At 41.0% G+C, this 21,855-nt stretch overlaps 1 long non-coding RNA gene across 1 annotated transcript; it reads right to left on the minus strand.

Annotated features, from left to right (window-relative positions):
- Positions 1-19,456: 19,456 nt before the first annotated feature.
- On the minus strand, positions 19,457-21,317 carry LOC142742191 (uncharacterized). The gene is made up of 2 exons (XR_012881323.1): positions 21,157-21,317; positions 19,457-20,309 (listed from the first exon to the last, which is right to left on the minus strand). It is a non-coding gene; the product is annotated as an uncharacterized LOC142742191 (long non-coding RNA).
- Between the last annotated feature and the right edge of the window lie 538 nt (positions 21,318-21,855).

Raw genomic sequence — 21,855 nt, forward strand, 5'->3', positions numbered from 1 at the left:
AACTCATTAGCATAAATCTAAACTAGCTCATAACTTGCTAAAAAATGATCGTTTTTCAAAATAAAAACCACTGTTGTTATCTACATTACAACGCCGATCAGATTATGTAGGAGATAGAGCATTTATAATCTGGTGACAGAGCCTCTTTAAAATAGATATACATTTCATGTGTTTTCAAAAATGTGAGTAAAAAAATTAAACGTGTATAAAAATAAAATAAAAAAATTTATTAATAGTGTTATATAATAAATATAAACCAAGAGTTCTGAAATATATAGTGTCAAAATAAATATTGAACAAATAATGCATTAATAAGATGCGGACCAGAAAAGAAACGGTCAGCAATAGAATAATGTGTAAAGGAAAAAATATATATAAATAAAAATTCTAATATTTATTGACGGTGATAAAGATTATGAAAAAATATATAAAAAAATATATATAAATGAAGTGTTAATCAGAGAATACATATTGCATGAAAGTGAAAGAAATATATATATAATATACTAAGAAAAAGGTTTGTATTGAAATTCATCCATTTATTTTGTACGTATAGAAGTACATAAGATGACATGTCTGCATTTTGAAGGAGTTGTTAATCCATTTTGGTCCGAGCTTAAAAAATGAAGATCCCTCATTAAAGGTCCAATATGTCCGATCACGAACACGACAACATCAGGCATCATGACATGCATGATCAAAACTAAAATGTGGAACTAAACAAAGAACATAAATTAGTAAACATACAGTTAAAAACATATAAAAAGAGAAAGGTAGAGAAATTACAGAAATGACGCAAAGCTTAATGTCTCATTGAAACCAACAGGGGCCATCGTTCCAAGAGTGATGATCCATTTACATTCCCTCTGAGCCAATAACTTCTTTACATCTCCTCCTCTGATGCCACAGAGCACTCTGTCTATACCCCCATGCCTTAAATGTTTTTGGATCACAAGCATAATATAACTTGAAATGTCTGGGGATCTTCTTTAAAAGTGTAAGATCCTCAATTTCTCTTGCAGCGATTATATCACGCACATGTTCTCTTTACTATGTTTTTAACTGTATGTTTACTAATTTATGTTCTTTGTTTAGTTCCACATTTTAGTTTTGATCATGCATGTCATGATGCTTGATGTTGTCGTGTTCGTGATCGGACATATTGGACCTTTAACAGGGGCGTAGCTAAAGGCTAATGGGTCTCGATGCAAAGGTTCTTATTGGGCCCCCCCCTGCAAACTCCTCATGGCCGACGGTCCGCAGCTTTCAGCTGCATCGCTGGGTCTCCTAAGTGACCCAACAATGCAGCACTAGCAGCCGGGGGCGTCACTAAGGCTGGGTTCACACACCCTATTTACGGACGTAATTCGGGCGTTTTAGCATTGAATTACGTCCGAAAATGCGACTCAAAAGCGTTGGCAAACATCTGCCCATTCATTTGAATGGGTTTTACGATGTTCTGTGCCGACAGTCATTTTTTTTACGCGCCGCTGTCAAACGGTGGCGCGTAAAAAAGACACCCGCGTCAAAGAAGTGCTTGTCACTTCTTCAGACGTAAATGGAGCCGTTTTCCATGGACCCATGGAAAAAGAGCTCCAATTACGTCCGTAATGGACGCAGCGAAAGACGCCTGCACATGCCATTACGGCTGAAATTACGGTGCTGTTTTCTCCTGAAAACAGCACTGTAATTTCAGCCGTAATGGACGCTGCCGTGTGAACATACCCTCAGGGCTTAAAATGTCAGGGGAAATAGCCCCAATACATATTTGTCCGCCCCAAAAAAAATGTGTGTATAGGAGACAGCATAGCATATCTATAGCACTACGACCCTATAAACTATGGATAGGATTAGATACAGTGGCTCAGCAGACAGTATCACACATGATAGGATTAGATACAGTGGCTGAGCAGACAGTATCACACATGATAGGATTAGATACAGTGGCTCAGAAGGCAGTATCACACATGATAGGATTAGATACAGTGGCTCAGAAGGCAGTATCACACATGATAGGATTAGATACAGTGGCCCAGCAGACAGTATCACACATGATAGGATTAGAGATAGGGCCCAGCAGACAGTATCACACATGATAGGATTAGATACAGTGACTCAGCAGACAGTATCACACATGATACAATTAGATACAGGGCCCAGCAGACAGTATCACACATGATAGGATTAGATACAGTGGCTCAGCAGATAGTATCACACATGATTGGATTAGATATAGGGCCCAGCAGACAGTATCACACATGATAGGATTAGATACAGTGGCTCAGCAGACAGTATCACACATGATAAGATTAGATACAGTGGCTCAGCAGACAGTATAACACATGATTGGATTAGATATAGGGCCCAGCAGACAGTATCACACATGATAGGATTAGATACAGTGGCTCAGCAGACAGTATCACACATGATAGGATTAGATACAGTGGCTCAGCAGACAGTATAACACATGATTGGATTAGATATAGGGCCCAGCAGACAGTATCACACATGATTGGATTAGATACAGGGCTCAGCTCGCTGATATTGCGGCTCCAGCGCTGGACCCAGGAAAGGTAAGAATAATAATTTTGCTTCTTTATGTGTTACTGATTATTTTTGTGTGTTTGTGTTTTTTTACAGGTTCGGTTGTTGGACTTCGGATACGAGGACTTCAATGACAGCGTTTTTTTTATTCTCAATAAAATGGTTAATGAGGGTTGTGTTTTTTTATTTCAATAAAAAAAAAATTCTATACAGTATAAGATTACTGTGTGCTGGGGCCCTGTATCTAAACCTAGAGTGTGGTAGGCTTATATACAGGGCCCATCAGACAGGATCACACATGGACCATGTATCTAAGCCTACCATGTTATTGGCTTAGATACAGAGCCCAGCAGACAGGATCACACATGGGCCATGTATCTAAGCCTACCATGTGATTGGCTTAGATACATGGCCCAGCAGACAGGATCACACATGGGCCATGTATCTAAGCCTACCATGTGATTGGCTTAGATACAGGGCCCAGCAGACAGGATCACACAATCTGTGATCCTGTCTCATGGGCCCCCTAAGCCTGCTACATCGTAGGCTTAGGGGTTGTGCAGTCCCTAAACATTGATGGCCTATCCACAGGATAGGCCATCAATAGCTGATGTGTCTCCCAGGACCCGCAAATCAGCTGTTTTGAAGGGGCCGCAGCACTCGTACGAGAGCTGCTTCCCCTTCATTTCACTACTCGCTCACACTGTGAATCGCCGACACCGATTCACAGTGTGACCGGAATGAAGTGACCGGAATGAAGGGGAGCAGCTCTCGTCTGAGTGCTGCGGCCCCTTCAAAACAGCTGATTGGCGGGTCCCGGGAGTCGGACCCCGCCAGTCAGGGCTAATCTTACCTTCCTCTTCAGCTGCGGCGGGAGTTCTGTCGTCTCGATGCTGTGTGCGGCGCATAGCGCTGTGACGTCATGCGCTGCGCACAGCGCTTGACGTCAGGACCTCCGCTGCGATCCGGAACCAGGAAGGTAAGTAAAGTCTGTTACTATAGTAACAGGGGCCCGCGGCCAGAGTTACTATAGTAACTTTTTATTGATGTGGTGCGGGGGGCTGCGGGCCCCCTGGCTTCGGGGGCCCGGTCGCAATTGCGACCGCTGCGACCCCTATAGCTACGCCAGTGACCTTTAACCCTTTAAAGACACAGCCTGTTTTGGCCTTCAGGACACAGCCGATTTTTTCAAATCTGACGTGTCACTTTATGTGGTAATAACTCCGGAATGCTTTCACCTAGCCAAGCGATTCCGAGATTGTTTTCTCGTGACATATTGTACTTGATGTTAGTGAAAAAATTTGGTCGATAAATTCAGTATTTATTTGTGAAAAACACCATAATTTAGAGAAAATGTGTGAAAATTAGCATTTTTCTAAATTTAAATGTATCTGCTTGTAAGACAGATAGTAATACCACACAAAATAGTTACTAGTTAACATCCCCCATATGTCTGCTTTATGTTTGCATAGTTTTTTTTATTTTTCTAGGACGTTACAAGGCTTAGAACTTTAGCAGCAATTTCTCACATTTTCAAGAAAATTTCAAAAGGCTATTTTTACAGGGACCAGTTCAGATCTGTAGTGGGTTTGAAGGCCTTACAATTTAGAAGCCCCCCATAAATCACCCCATTTTAAAAAATGCACCCCTCAAAGTATTCAAAACAGCATTCAAAAAGTTTCTTAACCCTTTAGGCGTTTCACAGGAATTAAAGCAAAATAGATGTGAAATTTACTAATTTCATTTTTTTTTGCCAAAATTCATTTGTAATAAAAAAAATTGTACCACAGAAGGTTTTAGCCAAGAATTGCAACTCAATATTTATTACCCTGATTCTACAGTTTTTAGAAATATCTAACATGTGGGCCTAGTGTCCTCTTGGACTGAAACACGGACCTCAGAAGCAAAGGAGCACCTAGAGGATTTTGGGGCCTCCTTTTTTTAGAATATATTTTAGGCACCATGTCAGGTTTAAAGAGGTCTTGTGGTGCCAAAACAGTGGAGAGCCCCCAAAAGTGACCCCATTTTGTAAACTACATCCCTCAGGGTATTTATCGAGGGATGTAGTTACCATTTTAAGCCCACAGTTTTTTTGCTAAATTTATTGGAAAAAGTCTGTAAAATTGAATTTAATTTTTTCAAGTAATAAAGGAGAAAAAGAACCCCAGCGTTTATAAAGCACTTTCTCCCGATTACGGCGATACTCCATATGTGGTAATAAACTGCTGTTTGGACCCATGGCAGGGCTCAGAAGGGAAACAGCAGCATTTGGATTTTGGAGCACAAATTTTGCTGGAATGATTTTCGGTGCCATGTCATGTTTGCAACGTCCTGGAGGGACCAAAACAGTGGAAACCCCCCAAAAGTGCCCCTATTTTGGAAACTACACCCCTGAAGGAATTTTCCTAGTGGTATAGTTAGCATTTTGACCCCACAGGTTTTTTTGCAGAATTTAGTGGAATTCGGCCATGAATATGAAAATCGACTTTTTTTAATATAGAAAACGTAGAAATGTTTAATTTTTACTAGGAATAAAGGGGAAAAAGAACCCCAAAGTTTGTAAATCAACTTCTCCCGATTACGGGAATACCTCATATGTGGTAATAAACTGCTGTTTGGACCCACGGCAGGGCTCAGAAGAGAAACAGCGCCATTTGGATTTTGGAGTCCAGATTTTGCTGGATTGGTTTTCGGTGACATGTCGCATTTGCAACGTCCTGGAGGCAACAAAACAGTGGAAACACCCCAAAAGTGACCCTATTTTGGAAACTACACCCGTCAAGGAATTTTCCTAGGGGTATAGTTAGTATTTTGGCCCCACAGGTTTTTTGCAGAATTTAGTGGAATTCGGCCATGAATATGAAAATCAACTTTTTTTTCTGAGAAAACGTAGAAATGTTTAATTTTTACTAGGAATAAAGAAGCTCAAAATTTGTAAAGCAACTTCTCCCGATACCTAATATGTGGTAATAAACAGCTGTTTGGACCCACGGCAGGGATCAGAAGAGAAACAGCGCCATTTGGATTTTGGAGTCCAGATTTTGCTGGATTGGTTTTCAGTGACATGTCGCGTTTGCAACTTCCTGGAGGGACCAAAACAGTGGAAACCCCCCAAAAGGTTACCCCATTTTGTAAACTACACCCCTTAAAGAATTTTCCTTGGGGTATAGTTAGCATTTTGACCCCACAGGTTTTTTGCGGAATTTGTTGGAGTTAGTCTGTGAAGATAAAAATCAACTTTTTTTCTGAAAAAACATAGACATTTTTAATTTTTACAGAAAATAAAGGAGAAAAAGCACCCCAACATTTGTAAAGCAATTTCTCCCGATTACGGCAATACCCCATGTGGGGTATTAAATTGCTGTTTGGACCCACTACTGGGTTCAGAAGAGAAGTAGCGCTATTTGGAGCTCAGATTTGTCTGGAATGGTTTTCGGGTGCCATGTCGCGTTTGCCGAGCTACTGAGGTACAAGTACAGTGGAAACCCCCAGGAAGTGACCCCATTTGGTAAACTACACTCCTTAAGGAATTTAATTAGGGGTGTAGTGAGCATTTTGACTCGAAAGGTGCTTCTTAGAAGTTATAAACACTGGGCCGTGAAAATGCCGAATTTGATTTTCTCCAATAAAGCGTTGCTTTATCCTCAAATTTTTCTTTTATACAAGGGTAATAAAAAAAAAAAGCACCCCAAAATTTGTTGTGCAATTTCTCCAGATAAGGCCAGTACCCCATATGTGGCCATTAACTGCTGCCTGGGCACACTGTAGGGCTCAGAAGGGAAGGCCTACAATTTTGTTTTTGGAACTTGTGCTGAATAATACTCCATATATGATTTTTACACAGTTCCAATAGGTTTCTAGGGCCTACTTTTTACGTGGATAATTTTAAAGCAACACCTTATGTTTGCAGAGGCTCCAGAACATTAAATAAGTTCAAGAAATGCCTCATTTAATAAAATTGCACCCTTCAAAGCACAGTATTCATCTAGGGGTATAATGGGAATTTGTATTTTTTTTTTTGGGGGGGGGGAGGCGGGTGTGGTATCTTTGAGATATCAAATTAATTTGGAAAATAAATGCCCAGGGGGTATTTAAAAAATGAATGGAATGGATGTGATGTCATTGGAGTAGTAAAAATTAGATTTAACGAATATCAATAGAGGTGTGATAAAAACGGAAGCATTCTCCGATGCAGAAGCCTGGTTTAGAGGGACAGGTCATACAGTAGTGAGTGGTGTCTTTCCTAATCCCTCTGCTTGAGCAAACTCTACACTTTTTCTGGGGTTTTTGTTTTTTTTCTATGGGGGGAAGTACTCCCGGGAAATGCTGGCCATGTATTATTCTGGAGATCCCAGAAGTGCTGCTACCTTCACTGCTGCCCTCTGCTTCCTGGTCTCCAAAAATCATTTTTTTAATAATTATTTTTTTGAATCCCAGGAAAGTCTCCGTATTGGGTGAGGTATACCGCCAATTTTTTATACCACACCTTAGATTTTCTTAGGGCACTATAGGGTTGCAGTACCTGGTCCGAAAGATCCACCCCTCCCATGAATTGGTTATAGTCCTGGATGCACACAGGCTTGGTGGTCTGCTCTGTGGCTCCTCTGACTGGAACTGGGGTGGATCGATCAGTATGCAGTGTGGTCAAAACAAAGACATCACGCTTGTCTTTATATTTGACAAGCATCAAATTTTCGGAGTAAACAGCCCTGCTTTCCACACGGCGCAGTGTCTGCTCTATAAAGGACTTGCTTGGAAAAGGGTATATAAAAAAGAGAAGAAGGGGCGCTCCTCTGGGGTGATGTTGTATTTTGTCCTTGAAATATCTTTTTATCTTTTTACAGTGAAGTCGTTTTCCACTAACCTGGTTCAGTTGTGCAGGATCATCAGCACAACTTGACTTAATTGCTCGTCTGGTAAACTTTCCGGTACACTGTGCTAGCCTCGGGAGCGGACCCACGGTGGATACCTCCAAGCCTGGAGTTTCCTCGACGTGGTCTTTTGAATTGTTTTTCGGGATATAGAAAAAAGCTCCTTGTTTCGGGCGCTTCCGTGTAGCAAGATTTTCGTTCACTCCAGACCCGTTTTTTGATAAAAAATATATTTTATTTTCACATGATGTAAGTGACAACTTGTAAAACATAAAAGGATAAAATGTGTGTGGGCTGCAACGCGTTTCAACGCCGGACCGGCGTCTTCGTCAGGCAGGTGTAAAAGAGATATGCTATAGATGTATATATATATAGACATGTTTGTGGTAATGCTAATTGCACTAATTAGGGTGGAGTTTCGAAGAAAAAAACGCCAAAAAACAAAGGCGGGTCAGGGTTCAAAGGTATAAGGTGGAGACATGTGTTATATAAACAATTTAAAAAGTTAATATAAAAGGAAAAAAAAGGCACATAGGTGATCATCTAAATATATAGTTTCTTGAAAAGGCTACTTCCCATGTCCATATTGAACTGTTTTTTGTATCTCCCTAGCAGGGGTATTTTAACTCCGTTTTGCTGTCTTCCTACTAAAGGTCCCGTCAGTGTTTTCATTAACACCTTCCTTTTGGAGTATCATATTGCTTCTCTGTGCTGAGGGTCACTGTTTGGCTTCTATCTATATTTTATAAAAAAAAATTCTTTCTCTCTAGTCAGAATATTCTAATTTCGTTTTGGTGTCTTAAATTTGAACAGTCTAATTAGTGATTTTGCTTTAATCATCCTTTTGGAGTGTCATTTTTCTTCTTTGCCTTGGTGTTTTCATTAACACCTTCCTTTTGGAGTATCATATTGCTACTCTGTACTGAGGGACACTGTTTGGCTTCCATATATATTTTATCAAGTTTTTCGTTTCTCTCTAGTCAGGGTATTATGATTTCGTTTTGGTGTCTTAGTTTGAACAGTCTAATTAATGTTTTTACTTTAAACATCCTTTTGGAGTATCATGTTTCTTCTTTGCCTCAGTGAACACCGCTTTACTTGTGTCTATGTTTTACTGGTTTTTCGTTTCTCTCTAATGGGGATATTATAATTTCGTTCTGGAGTCCTATTTCGAAAAAAATCCTATTTATATTTATTTTTTATCTTTTTTTCTTTTGTCAGCTTCCTTTTGGAGTATCATGGAGCGTACCCGGACAGGAGCACAGACGATGGTGATGTTATAATTTCATGAGTGTTCTGGTTTTTTTGGAATGTGTGTATTGTTGTTAGTTCAAAGAGTTATACTGAGTCTATTTTTTCATTTAGTCCGTTTGGGCTCAGTGATTCAAATTTAAAGATCCAAAACGACTCTCTTTTGTTCAATTTTTGTTTTCTATTGTGTGTATTTGCATCTATTTGTTCTATGGGTGAAATTTTGATATTTTTTAAATTTGATTGATGATGCTGTATTAGATGTCTTGATAAACTATGTTTAAGAAAACCCTTTTTAGCATTAAAACGGTGTCCATTCAGCCTGCTGCGGAGTGTCTGAGTCGTTCTCCCTATGTACTGCAGCCTGCATTCACATTCTATCATATAGATCACGTAATCCGAATCACAGTTCAAGTGTGAATGGATTTTAAATTTTTCTTTGGTTATATTTGACATAATTTCCTTCTTTCCAGCACTGATGCTCTGGCAGCATAAACAGTTTTTTTTGGCACATTTGAAAATCCCTATAGGTTTTTCAAGAAAGTCAGTATTAGAATTATGAGTTTTGGCCCTTAGTCTACTTGGTGCTATGATATTTTTTATTGTTCTTCCTCTACGGAAGGTGATCCCTGTTTTTTTTGGGATGATTTTATTTAGGATTGGGTCGCTCTGTAGTATCCCCCAGTGTTTCTGATCATTTTGTGATCATAATTATGTGTTTGAAATACCTCCTTTGTTTTCCCTAGTAAGGTTTTGATTAGTCACTGGTTTATGTCTTTAGGGATATATACTGTAATGTGACGATATCACTGTATTTTATTCAAAATGCAACCTGCTTCTGTTTGATACACAGTGCAGACTGCAGTAATGTCATTGCTTAGTACAAGTGCAAATGCACTAACATTGCCACTATTAGCTCTGTGACCTGCTGGAGATCTGAAATATATAAATTAACTCATAAATTTGTTACAACCGGATGTGGAGCTGGTATCCAATAGTTGATTGCTATTATGGATTTTTCTATTTTATTATTTTTTGTTACTTGGATCTTGTTATTTTTATATATATTTTTGTGATTTTTATATATTTTTATTATTATTATTTATAATATTTTCGATATTTTATAATTTTATTTATCCAAATAGTGCTACCATAATCCGGTTAGATACCTTGGGGTTCCCCCGTTGGTATATTAATTTAGCGCAGTAGATGCCGATAGAGAGCTCTCTGCTGCATCTATGTATTATTCTGAGGCTGAATAGCTGTATTGTATAAGCCCAGTAGAACTATTTAAACTCACCTTAATCCCGCTCCCACACCGTCCGACAGCCATGGAGACCTGCTCTCTTTTGCGCAGGTCTCCTGGGGGTTGAACGCAACGTCTATGAAAGGCGCTGATTGGCTGGGCAGGATGACTTTGCCTGTCATTCAGTGCCTTTCATTGACGGAAGCTTCACTGGTACAAAAGGTACCAGTCGCTTCACTGGTGCAAAAGCCCTGAATAGCCGGGCACGGAACGTGCCCGGTCATTCATTGCTTCTAATTGTACCTGTGTCCTATAGACACAGGTACAATTATAGTGCAGGAGGAGGAGGCGCTGGCGCCCCCTCTAAGTTGCGCCCGGGGCACATGCCCCGCCTGCCCCCCCTAGCTACGCCTCTGATGCTGGGCACAATATATCGGACACTGAAATGGCAAATATATGTATAGGAAATTGCAAATCTCACTCTGCACCATCTGCTGCGCATTACCTTTTACACAATAACTGTGGGGTCAAAATGCTTACTACACCTCTAAATGAATGCCTTAAGGTGTGTCGTTTTTAAAATGGGGTCACTTCTCGGGGGTTTCAACTGTACTGGTACCTCAGGGGTTCTCCATACATGACTTAGCACCAGAAAAGCTCCAGTAGGCCAAATGATGGTCCTTCCCTTTTGAGTCCTTCCATGGGCCCAAACGGCAGTTTATTACCACAAATGGGGTATTGCCGCACTCAAGAGAAATTGGGCAACAAAATGGGGCATTTTGTTTCCTTTGAAACTAATAAATTTTGGTCAAAAATGACATCTTATTGAAACAAATTTAATTTTTTTAATTTCACAGCCAAATTCAAATATGAGCTGTGAAAAAACTGTGGGGACAAAATGGTAGCAACAACCATAAATGAATTCCGTGAGGGGCGTAGTTTCCAAAATGGGGTCACTTCTTGTGGGTTTCTGTTGCTCTGATACCTCTGGGGCTCTGCAAATGCGACATGGCACCCCAAAACCAATCCAGTGAAATCTGCACTCCAAAGAACACAAAGCGCTCCTTCCCTTCTGAGGCCTCCCATGGCCCCAAACGGCAGTTTATCACCACAAATGGGGTATTGCCGCACTCAGGAGAAATTGGGCAACAAAATGGGGCATTTTGTTCCCTGTGAAAATAAGAAATTTTGGTCAAAAATGACATCTTATTGAAACAGATGTCATTTTTTTAATTTCACAGCCCAATTCAAATATGTGCTGTGAAAAAAACTGTGGGGTCAAAATGGTAACAACAAAACATAAATGAATTCCTTGAGGGGTGTAGTTTCCAAAATGGGGTCACTTTTGGGGGATTCCTACTGTTTTAGCACCACAACACCTCTTCAAACCTGGCATGCTGCCTAAAATATATTCTAATAAAAAAGAGGCCGCAAAATGCACTAGGTGCTTCTTTGCTTTTGAGGCTTGTATTTTAGCCCACAAGCACACTAGCGCCACATGTGGGACATTTCTAAAAACAGCAGAATCTGGACAATCCAAATATAATAGTGTTTATCTGGTAAAACCTTCTGTGTTACAGAAATAAATGGAATACAATTTAATTTCTGCAAGAAAAATGACATTTGCAAATTTCACCTCCACTTTGCTTTAATTCCTGTGAAATGTCTAAAGGGTTAATAAACTTTCTAAATGCTGTTTTGAATACTTTGAGTGGTCTAGTTTTTAAAATGAGGTGTTTTATAGGGGTTTCTAATACATAGGCCCCTCAAAGCCACTTCAGAACTGTACAGGTACCTAAAAAAAAGGCTTTTGAAATTTTCTTAAAAATATGAGAAATTGCTGTTTATGTTCTAAGCCTTGTAACGTCCACGAAAAATAATAGAATGTTCAAAAAACGATGTCAATCAAAAGTAGACATATAGGAAATGTTAATTAGTAATAATTTTGTGTGGTATAACGATATGCCTTACAAGCAGATGCATTTAAATTCAGAAAAGTGCTATTTTTTTCAAATTTTCTCAAAATGTTGCTATTTTTCACAAATAAACACTGAATATATCGACCAAATTTTACCACTAGCATAAAGCCCAATGTCTCACGAGAAAACAATCTCAGAATCGCTTGGATAGGTTTATTACCACATAAAGTGAAATATGTCAGTTTTGAAAAATAGACTCTGAGCCTTAAGGCCCAAACTAGGCTGTGTCCTTAAGGGGTTAAGGGGGTTTTACACTGGGCGATTATCGGGCAGACAAACCGTTCATAGAATGCTCGTTGCCGATAATTGCCCTGTGTAAATAGGGCAGCGATCAGCAGATAAACGAGCAAACGCTCGTTCGTCTGCTGGTCATATCGTTTTAAAAAAGTAAAGTATTATCGTTGTCTGCAGCACATCTCCCTGGGTAAATCCTTTTCCATGCTGCAATTTGCCTCCTCCACCACCGGTGAATGTGCAAGGTGAAGAAGAATATATTGTTGAAAAGACCTTGGACCACAAAATCGGAATAAACTGCAGGACTTGATCAGGTGGAAGGAGTACAGCTCGGAGGAGAATTCTTGGAAACCAGAAGAAAATGTTCATGCTCCTAGGCTTACATAAGAATTTCATCAGAGATATCATAACAAGCCAACACCTAGAATGTCCGGGAAGAAGGGGAGTAATATCATGATTTGAGCCCAAAAACTCCTATATCCACAGCAGTATCTCTTCTTACTGAGCCATCTAAAATGCTGCTCCACTGCTGAAACTATTGTCTAGGTATTCTTGATTTTTGCCTCTCTGGATTTCTTGCCTTTTCGCTTACTATAGAAGTCTGACCCCTGCATTTCCTGACTGCCACATTATTGAGCATCTTGCCTGTTGTCTAGTTCATTTCCGCTTCTCTACAAACTAAGGCCCCATGCACACAAACGTAAAAACACACCCGTAATCACGGGCCCATAGACTTCTATTGGACACGGGTACCTCCCCGTATGCTTACGGGAAGGTGCCCGGGCCGTTGAAAAATATAGAACATTTTAGGCCGTAATTACGGCACGGGCAGGCCCATAGAAGTCTATGGGGCTCCCGTAATTACGGGTGACTGCATGTGTGCACCCGTAATTACGGGAGCATTGCTAGGCTACGTCAGGGGATATTCACTGTCCAGGGTGCTGAAAGAGTTAAACGATCGGCAGTAAATCTTTCAGCACCCTGGACAGTGACTTCCGATCACAATATAGATCAACCTGTAAAAAAAAAAGACGTTCATACTTACCCAGAACTCCCTGCTACTTCCTCCAGTCCGGCTTCCTGGGATGACGTTTCTGCCCATGTGACCGCTGCTGCCAATCACAGGCTGCAGCGGTCACAAGGACTGCCGCGTCATCCAGGGAGTTCGGGCTGGATGTCGAAAGAGGGACGCGTCACCAAGACAACGGCCGGGTAAGTATGAATTTCTTTTACTTTTACTACAGAAAGGGCTGTCCATTCTCTCTATCCTGCAGCGAAAACGTGCCCGTAAATACGGGTGGAATACTGGTGACACTGGACCCGTATTTACGGGCACGGGTCTGTAAGTACTGGTGCAATACGGGTCGAATACGTGTGACCAAGGACCCGTATTTACGCCAGTATTTACGGACAGTAAAAAATACGTTCGTGTTCATGAGGCCTGATGCTGCTAATTTGTGTACCGAACTTGGATTGTTTCCTGACTTTGTTCTGCGTCATGCTACAACCTGTTGGTGCTTAGTTGTGCACTGAACTTGGTTTGCTTCCTGTACACATCTCTGCATCATGCTAAAACTTGTTGCCACTTATCTTGGCACCGAACTTGGACTATTTTCTGACCACATCTCTGCCTCATGCTATAACCTGTTGCCGATTATGTCTGTAACAAACTAGGATTGTTTTCTGATCATGTCTCTGCCTCATGCTACAACCTGTTTCCATTTATCTGTGTATCAAACCTGGACTGTTACTTTACTGCTCTTGCTATTATCACCCTCCTGCAAGATTGTTTCAGCCACCAAACTCAGGATTTGATACAGACGTTGACACTAGCCTAGTCCGCGTGGGAAGGTTATGGTCTGCTTGGGCAGAGCAAACACTTTTCCCTACCGAGTGTCAGTCTCCTTGTGGCAAAGGACTATAGCCAAAGAATTAATTTTAAGATGATTACAAATGATCTGTCCCAGGATGAGCGAAAAGTCATGCATCTTCTAACGGCATGGTGCTCTTTGCTGCCTGGACACGCAGTCATCAGCCCCTTGGAGATTAATAAAATACCAAGGCCCTTTCTTCTTCAACCAAATGCAGCTGAGCTAGGTAGGCCATCATATATACTATTCAATATTCAGATCTCTCAGTTGTCTTTTTTACAGTCATGAAAGTAGCCCTTTTCTTCTGTAGGTCCACTGATAAATTAGGAAAGGGACACAGCCACATTGCTGTAGGTTTTACCTTTAACTCTACTAGCCACCTTAAGAATTAGATCTCGATCATTGCAATAAAGCTAGCAGGCAGGCATAAGCAATTCTCCAGGAGATGGCGGCCTGGATGGCACTCTATGGGCCCACTCTACACCATAGGCAGGTGAGAAGGAAGCGTTTGTAGGCAGTTTTCAACAAAAGTCTCAGGGAATTGTCCCTCCACCTTTTCTAGTATGCCTACAATCTTTATGTTATTTTGGCAGAGCTGGTTTTCTAGATCATCGACCTTCTACTCCCATAAATCAGTTTGCTCTAGGGACGAAATGGCCAACAGTACAGACATTATCCTGTATTTAATGCCAGAAATACAATCTTCTGCATTAGCTATGTGGTTTCTTAAGGCCTGCATATCCTGCCTTATTAGTTAATTATCAATTTTAACCTCCTCCGGTGTACTGGTAAGAGGAGTTTTGCAGGATGAGATTGCAGCCGATAGCTATTTTATGACCTGTTTCAGCTTACGTTCAGGCTCCTCAGTAGTGGTATCAGACATGCTAGGTGGGGAGATCAAGTGCCATCTTTTATGTTACCAAGGGAATATTCTTGCAGTAGTTCAATTGCCGACTGATCTTTAATTTGACTCTTGTTGCTCCTCGAATGCTGCCTCCTCCTTCTAGAACATGAGGGAGAGTAGTTTGGGAGTAGCACAACTGATCAGGATTAGAAAATCACAGGTTTCAAGTAGGAGCTACAGAGAGGTGTCTATTTATCCCACGTTGCAAAGCCCCTCCCCCACGGGAGTATATGTTTGTCACCAGCATTTCGTTCATAAGATCCTGAGGGTATGTGCACACACAAACTCAAAAACGTCTCAAAATACAGAGCTGTATTCAAGGGAAAACCGCTTCTGATTTTAAGACGATTTTTAAGCCACTTGCGATTTTCGGTTAGTCTATGAAAAACGGCTCCAAAAACGTCCCAAGTGACATGCACTTCTTTTTCATGGGTGTCTTTTTACGTGCCGTTTTTGGACGAGACGTAAAAAAAACGCCCAGTCGGAACAGGCGGCCATTTTTCCCATTGAAATCAATGGGCAGATGTTTGGAGGCAATCTGCTACCAAATTTTCAGCCGTTTTTTGGGACGTTTACGGCCCGAAAAACAGCTGAAACCACTGCGTGTGTACATACCCTTACTGATACCAGGAACAGACGGATATCCAAGTTATGACTTTAGTCTCAATTATGGTACTTGTTACTGTATTTATTACTACAACACTAGGATTGGATCCCGAGCAAGTAGAGGGGAGGGAGGCCCCTTCTAACCTCTAAAGAGGGCTTTGAACGTAAGTGTATTGTTTTTATGATTCCAGCGATACATTCCGCAAAGTAGCGCTTCTCAACCACCAGAGCTTTATGGCTAACTTGAATATAATGAAAAGACTGAACTTTGCTGTGAACAAGATTCTTTAATATATATAGAATACTTATTGGCAAATGCAGTAGTGTGTATAATTAAAAAAAAAAAAAAAAAAAACAGCCCATGACCAACAAAACATTGGGTCTTCTATATAGATTAGTATAGCAAAATAAGCTGTAAAAGGCAATACGGTTACTCACTATTAGGCGTGGTTCACACGACCTATCTTCAGGCGTAAACGAGGCGTCTTACGCCTCGAATTACGCCTGAAAAGACGTCAAACATCCTTCCATTGGGTTTGCCGACGACCTTTAATTTTACGCGTCACTGTCAAAAGACACATAAAATTACTGCTTCGGCAAAGAAGTGCAGGACACTTCTTGGGGCGTAATTTGAGCAGTTTTTCATTAAATCCAATGAAGAACAGCTCCAAATTACACCCGTAATTGACGCCTCGCAAAACGCGAGTACGAGCAATTACGTCTGAACCGCAGGAGCAGGTTTCTCCTGAAAACAGCTCCGTAATTTCAGACGTAATGGTCGTTATCGTGTGCACATACCCTTAGTGTTAAGGCAACATACTGGCTGCATAGCCAGCTAAATCATTTCATAGAATTGTATGACACAAATTACTTACGATCTAAATTCTGCCAAGCTTCCTGTACATGAGTCTCCTGCAAAGCACGTTGCCTATACTGTACCTAGTCTACTTTTTCCACACTGTGGTAGTCATCCTTGTCTTTTTAAACTTGTGAGTAAATATATTTATTTCTTGTATTGTGTAATAAAAATAATAATTCTTTATTTAAATTTGGTCTTTGACTTAATTCTTTTAGGTTGCTAGTCTACGGTGGTTGCTAATGGATTTATGTCACCTCACATTTTATAATGCATTTACAGTATAAGCCATTTGTAGGTTTGAGCAACAGTTTCCAATGTTAAGTAGGTATAATGGGGTGTTTTTAAAAAAAAAAAAAAAAAGTGTTAAGAATCTTTTCTATTATTTTCGGCTTATTACACAGACGTAAGCACGTGAGAAATCTTGCAGTTCTTCCTCCAATACATCAGAGTTTCCATCAGTTCCTGACACAAGGCCATTGATGCTGAAGTCAGGTACCGAATAACATTTTTAAAATAGTTTTTTTTTGACATTATATTAATCAGAATTAAAAAGTTCAACAGAAAGAAAAAAACAACTATGAACAGTTGTGTTGCATGTGGAACTTAGTGGCTTGCCTTGCAAAGTGGTTTAATATGTAATATGAGCATTCTGCAGATTTGGAGTACATTAGGTCATAGCTACCATTAAACAAAAAGCAAACACCGTTCAGCTGGTTTATAAAAGTGCTGGATTTTAGTTTCTGCTATATCATTTTTCTACATTCCTAATATTCACAATTCATTTGGACAGTATTGACAAACAGGGCAAATTTACTAATAGTCTAAGCTTCAGACAGGGTAAGCTTGTTAGAAGTTTAAAAAAAGAAGTCAGTGGTTCAAGCTGTATGTTAAACGTGACATCTAGCTACTTCCTTACTCCACCTATTAGTTGACACCAATTACTTGTGCCAAAATTGACACATGGTGTATCTGTCACCAGATTATCAAATCCCTATTGAATGTGATGAGTGCTGCAATGTAGATAACAGCAAAGTTTTTTTCATTTTTTTTTTTTTTTTGAAAAACGGTCTTTTGCCCATGTTGAGCAATTTTATATTTATGCAAATTAGCTTTTCAATGGACAACTGGGTGCGTTTTCTCGTATTACCAACTGGGCATGTATTGTGTTTTTACCAACTGGGCGTTGTGAATAGAAGTGTGGGACGCTGACGAATCAGCATCATACACTGCTCATCGTTCCCACCCAGCTTCTTTCACTAGAGACACAGCGTGACATCAACCACAGGTCCTTCAACCTTGTCGTCGGAAGAGAGAAGACCCCACAGCTACAGGCGTCCAAAAGGTCAAATATGCTCGTCTCTAGGGAGTTTACTATGCTTACCTGCACATGGTGATGTGGCTGCAAATTCAACTGTACGCCTGGAGCTGTGGCGTCTTCACTCTTCCGACACCAATGTTGAAGGACCTGTGGGTGACATCACTCCCAGCCAGCATCACCCAAAGGTCCTTCAACCTTAGGAAATCAGGATTTGATAATCTGGTGACAGAGCCTCTTTAAACCATGCTAACTTTCCACTCCACTGACAAGTCACACCCTTTTGCCAGTGTCTAAAACCATTAATTAATGTAGTGCACGGCCTGTATGCCAGAGTTGGTGCATTTTCAGCAGTAAACCTACCAAGATATTTATCCCCTCAGATTTTGCCAGCTCACTGAGTATAGTAATATCTGCTCCCTCATACTATGAAAATGTGCAGAGCTCAATAGCTCTTTATGCCAACAGAAATATTATTTTTTACAACAAAACCTACAACACAAGGAAAGTGGACCAGGTTAATGTAAATCCCAGTATTACTGCATAGTTGTAGCACTTTCAGAGCAGGACTATGACATTTTACCCTATTCTTTCCTCCAGACAAACATCTTGGCAGCCAGTCGGAATCTAACAGCCATTCCAGATGTAAATTCAGGGTGTAGGGTGTTTGTTACATTTTATTTTGGGCTTTAAAGTGTAAACTGCAGGTTGCTTTGTGCTCACTGTATTAAGCCAGTGTACCTAGTGGAGCTGTAATTTGGCTTCCAAGATGTCTAAGAACCCAATACCTCTGCCATACGCTTCAGTTTATCCAGAGGGTGTGTTTTTTTTTTCCCTTTAAAAATTGTATAGAACCAAATAAAACAATGCTCCATAAGACACTACGCATTGAGGTTAATCTCTGGAAGCAATACTTCTAGGGGAGAAACTCTGCATACAGTGAGTCAGAACCCATGTTGCAATGCACAGCCCCAAGTTCTACTGTCTTACGTTACCAGACGTACCAGTTTTGGCAATGGAGTAGCCACAAAACCCGAGTTTAAGGGTACAAACAGACACTGGATTTTCCGGATCATTGCGGGAACTCCGCCGTGTATTACAGAAGCAGTGGGTAGGATTTCAACAAATCTCATCCCCACACTGGAAAAAATATACACATAAATTGACCTGCAGTGCACTTTCCACCGTAGCATGTCAATTCGTGTGCGCAGCTCTTCCGTTGCAGGTTCTCATTGAATTCAATGGGGTGCTTAAACCCGCAAGCAAAGTGGTATTACGACATTGGCAGAACCAGTGACTGCTGCAAAAACTGCAAGTAAGGGATAAAAATAAAATCTTACCCAGAGTTCCCTGCTTAACCAGTCCAGCCTCCCTGGATGATGTTGCAGGCCATGTGAGCAGTAGTCAGAGGGAGGGGGGGGGGGGGGGGGTAAGCACGTGCCATAATTTACGCCTGGAAACCGCAGAATTTCGGATGGCTTTCAGGGCGGTATACACTGCAAAGTTTGACACTGCATATCCTGAATATGCGGTGTGCGTTCCTACCCTTAACCTGACGTTTGCTACCCTGGTCACAGACATAGGTGGCCTAAGTGGGTGTCCACAGTAGCTAGGTACTGCTACCACTATGTAGTGCATGCCTCATTAGAGTGAGGATTTGTCTTACTTCAGGGGCACCATTCATTGAAATTCTCAAATAGAACCAGTGTGCACTACCTAATTTAATATCGGTTTTGTTGATCAGTTCTATGAACACAGGACCTTAACACAGACCAATCAATGCAGGTAGTTTATTAATACAAAAGGTGCACAAAAACAGTATAAAGAGTAGCATTTACACAAAATCAGTGATACAAGTGACATATTGGCATCAACACCCAAGTGTAAGACAGAGGCCAATGATAGACAAATCCTCATAACTGCAATGTGGCCCGTTACCACCATTTGTCCCTCACAAGTCAGCACAAGGGGTTGGAAGTGTAATGTAAACGGTGTAGTATTAGTTAGGGTTTGCCCACTTCATTTACCAAGTGTAAATTTCTCATTCCTTGTTGGCAGAGTCACCTCCATCAACTTGTTGCTCCCCATGTTGGCTATCAGCCAGTTGTGGGTAAAAGGGACCTACCAGCCAATTTAGTGGAGTGTTGTTAACCAAGTAGTCCATCACATCATCCATAGAGTCCTTCATTTTTGTGAACTGGTCCTTACTGGTGGTTAAGAGGCCATCAGACATTTCTCTGAAGGAAGAGGCAGAACGGAAGTTTTGATAGACATCTGCAGCCAAGGCACTAACATTTTGAGCTTTGTTCTGAATGTTCTTCGGAAGTCCTTGAACACTTGTGACCAGGGAGAGACATGTGGTTTGCAGTTGCTGAGTGAGGTGTCGGGCAATATTCAGAGTGCGGGATTCAATTTGCTGTGAAGGGAAAGTAACATATTACACAGAAGTTCAGTGTACCAGATCTGATGTAGCATACATTTTATAGAAGGGACTTACCTCAGTGCTTTCAGTTTCTCCACTATCTTGTCCTGTGCCTTTTGTCCACTCCACCCACTTATTGTAGATTTTCTCCTGTGCATCGTGAATTTTATGATTAGCATCATTCATGTTCTTCCTTGCATATTCAATCTTAAAGAGAACAGGGTAATGTTTATATGAAAGATGTTGTGGGAGAGACTACAAAGATTACCCACCCTCAATATGGATTAAACAGTAAGCCTGGTATGCATTTACAATATGAGTTCTAGCACCAAAACCCACTGTTCTATACAGTACTCCCTTTTCAGGCAGCTTCACCACCACCCGTACATACTCCTTTTATCAAGACAATCTATGATGGCTCTAGAACAATTTAGCAGGTGGTACTAGACCTAGTACACAAAATATGGTGCCTTAAAGGGCAACTAATGTTCAGACATGAATGACACATCGGAAGTCTGGACTGGTGGCAGTCTGAGCACTGAGACCACCAATCACTAAAACTAAGCACAAAAGTGCTCAGCTGCTTAGCTTGTTTGGCTCTCAGGAAATCAGTTTAGTGGCGTACGGACTTAATAGAAAGTCTGAGCAACCCCGGCTTGCTTCATGCGTAGGGCAGATGTGGCTGACGTGTACCACTGCTTACAGACCTTGCCAGGGTCCCAGTCAATCTGGGGGATGCACTTTTTGGTCATCTGCCTCCCGTTCCCTAGCTCTACAAGAAGCTCATTTTCTGCACTTCTGCTGCTGCCCTAAAAACTATCCTGCAAACCTGGCAGGGCCCAGACATCTCATTCCTCAGTTTATTTTAGAAGAGTTAGTCTTTCTATTATGCATGGATTGGGTAAACTCCTACCTCCAAAAAGAGTATGGTTTCTTTGAGACCTGGCAGCCCACATAATAGGACCTTTACATTGCAAGTTAGAAAACACACGCATGTGCATTTTTTCATGCAGATGCTTTAAGATTAGTAAAGAACAGAAGCAGATTTACTAACCAGGTCAACGGTGTTCTGGAGCTGAGCAATGGATTCCTGACTTCTGCACTTCACATCCTTGATTCGGGTCAAAGCTTGTTGATAAGCACATTTGCGGGCCTTCGCCGAGAGGGATCCCAGACGAACATAATAGCTTGGCTGATCAACGGACAATTTAAAGCCTTCTGTTTTTGTGGCTTCCTTAACTAAAATTGAGAAATTAGTTATGCCCACATAACAGTACAAGCCACATTTCACATGAATTTCAGCCTAAGGGTATGTTCACACGGCCTATTTACGGACGGAATTTGGGCATTTTACGCCTTGAATTACGTCCGAAAACGCGCCTCGATAGCGTTGACAAACATCTACCCATTGAAAGCAATGGGCTGACGTCTGTTCACACGAGGCGTATATTTACGCATCGCTGTCAAAAGACAGCGCGTAAATAGACGCACGCGCCAAAGTAGTGTCATGTCACTTTTCAGACGTAAATGGAGCAGTTTTCCATGGAAAGCCAGCTCCAGTTACGTCCATAATGGACACGGCGTTCAATCGCCTGCACATGCCGTTACGGCTGAAATTACAGGGCTGTTATGGACGCTGCCATGTGAACATACCCTTAGGGTGAACTCACATACTAACTAAAAATAAAATATACATCTTCATAGGCATCTGCTTGGTTTTCCAGATAAAGAATCCTTACTTTTAGAGATGCAG

The sequence above is a fragment of the Rhinoderma darwinii genome, chromosome 1, assembly GCF_050947455.1.
Source record: "Rhinoderma darwinii isolate aRhiDar2 chromosome 1, aRhiDar2.hap1, whole genome shotgun sequence".
NCBI classification, from domain to species: Eukaryota; Metazoa; Chordata; class Amphibia; order Anura; family Rhinodermatidae; genus Rhinoderma; species Rhinoderma darwinii.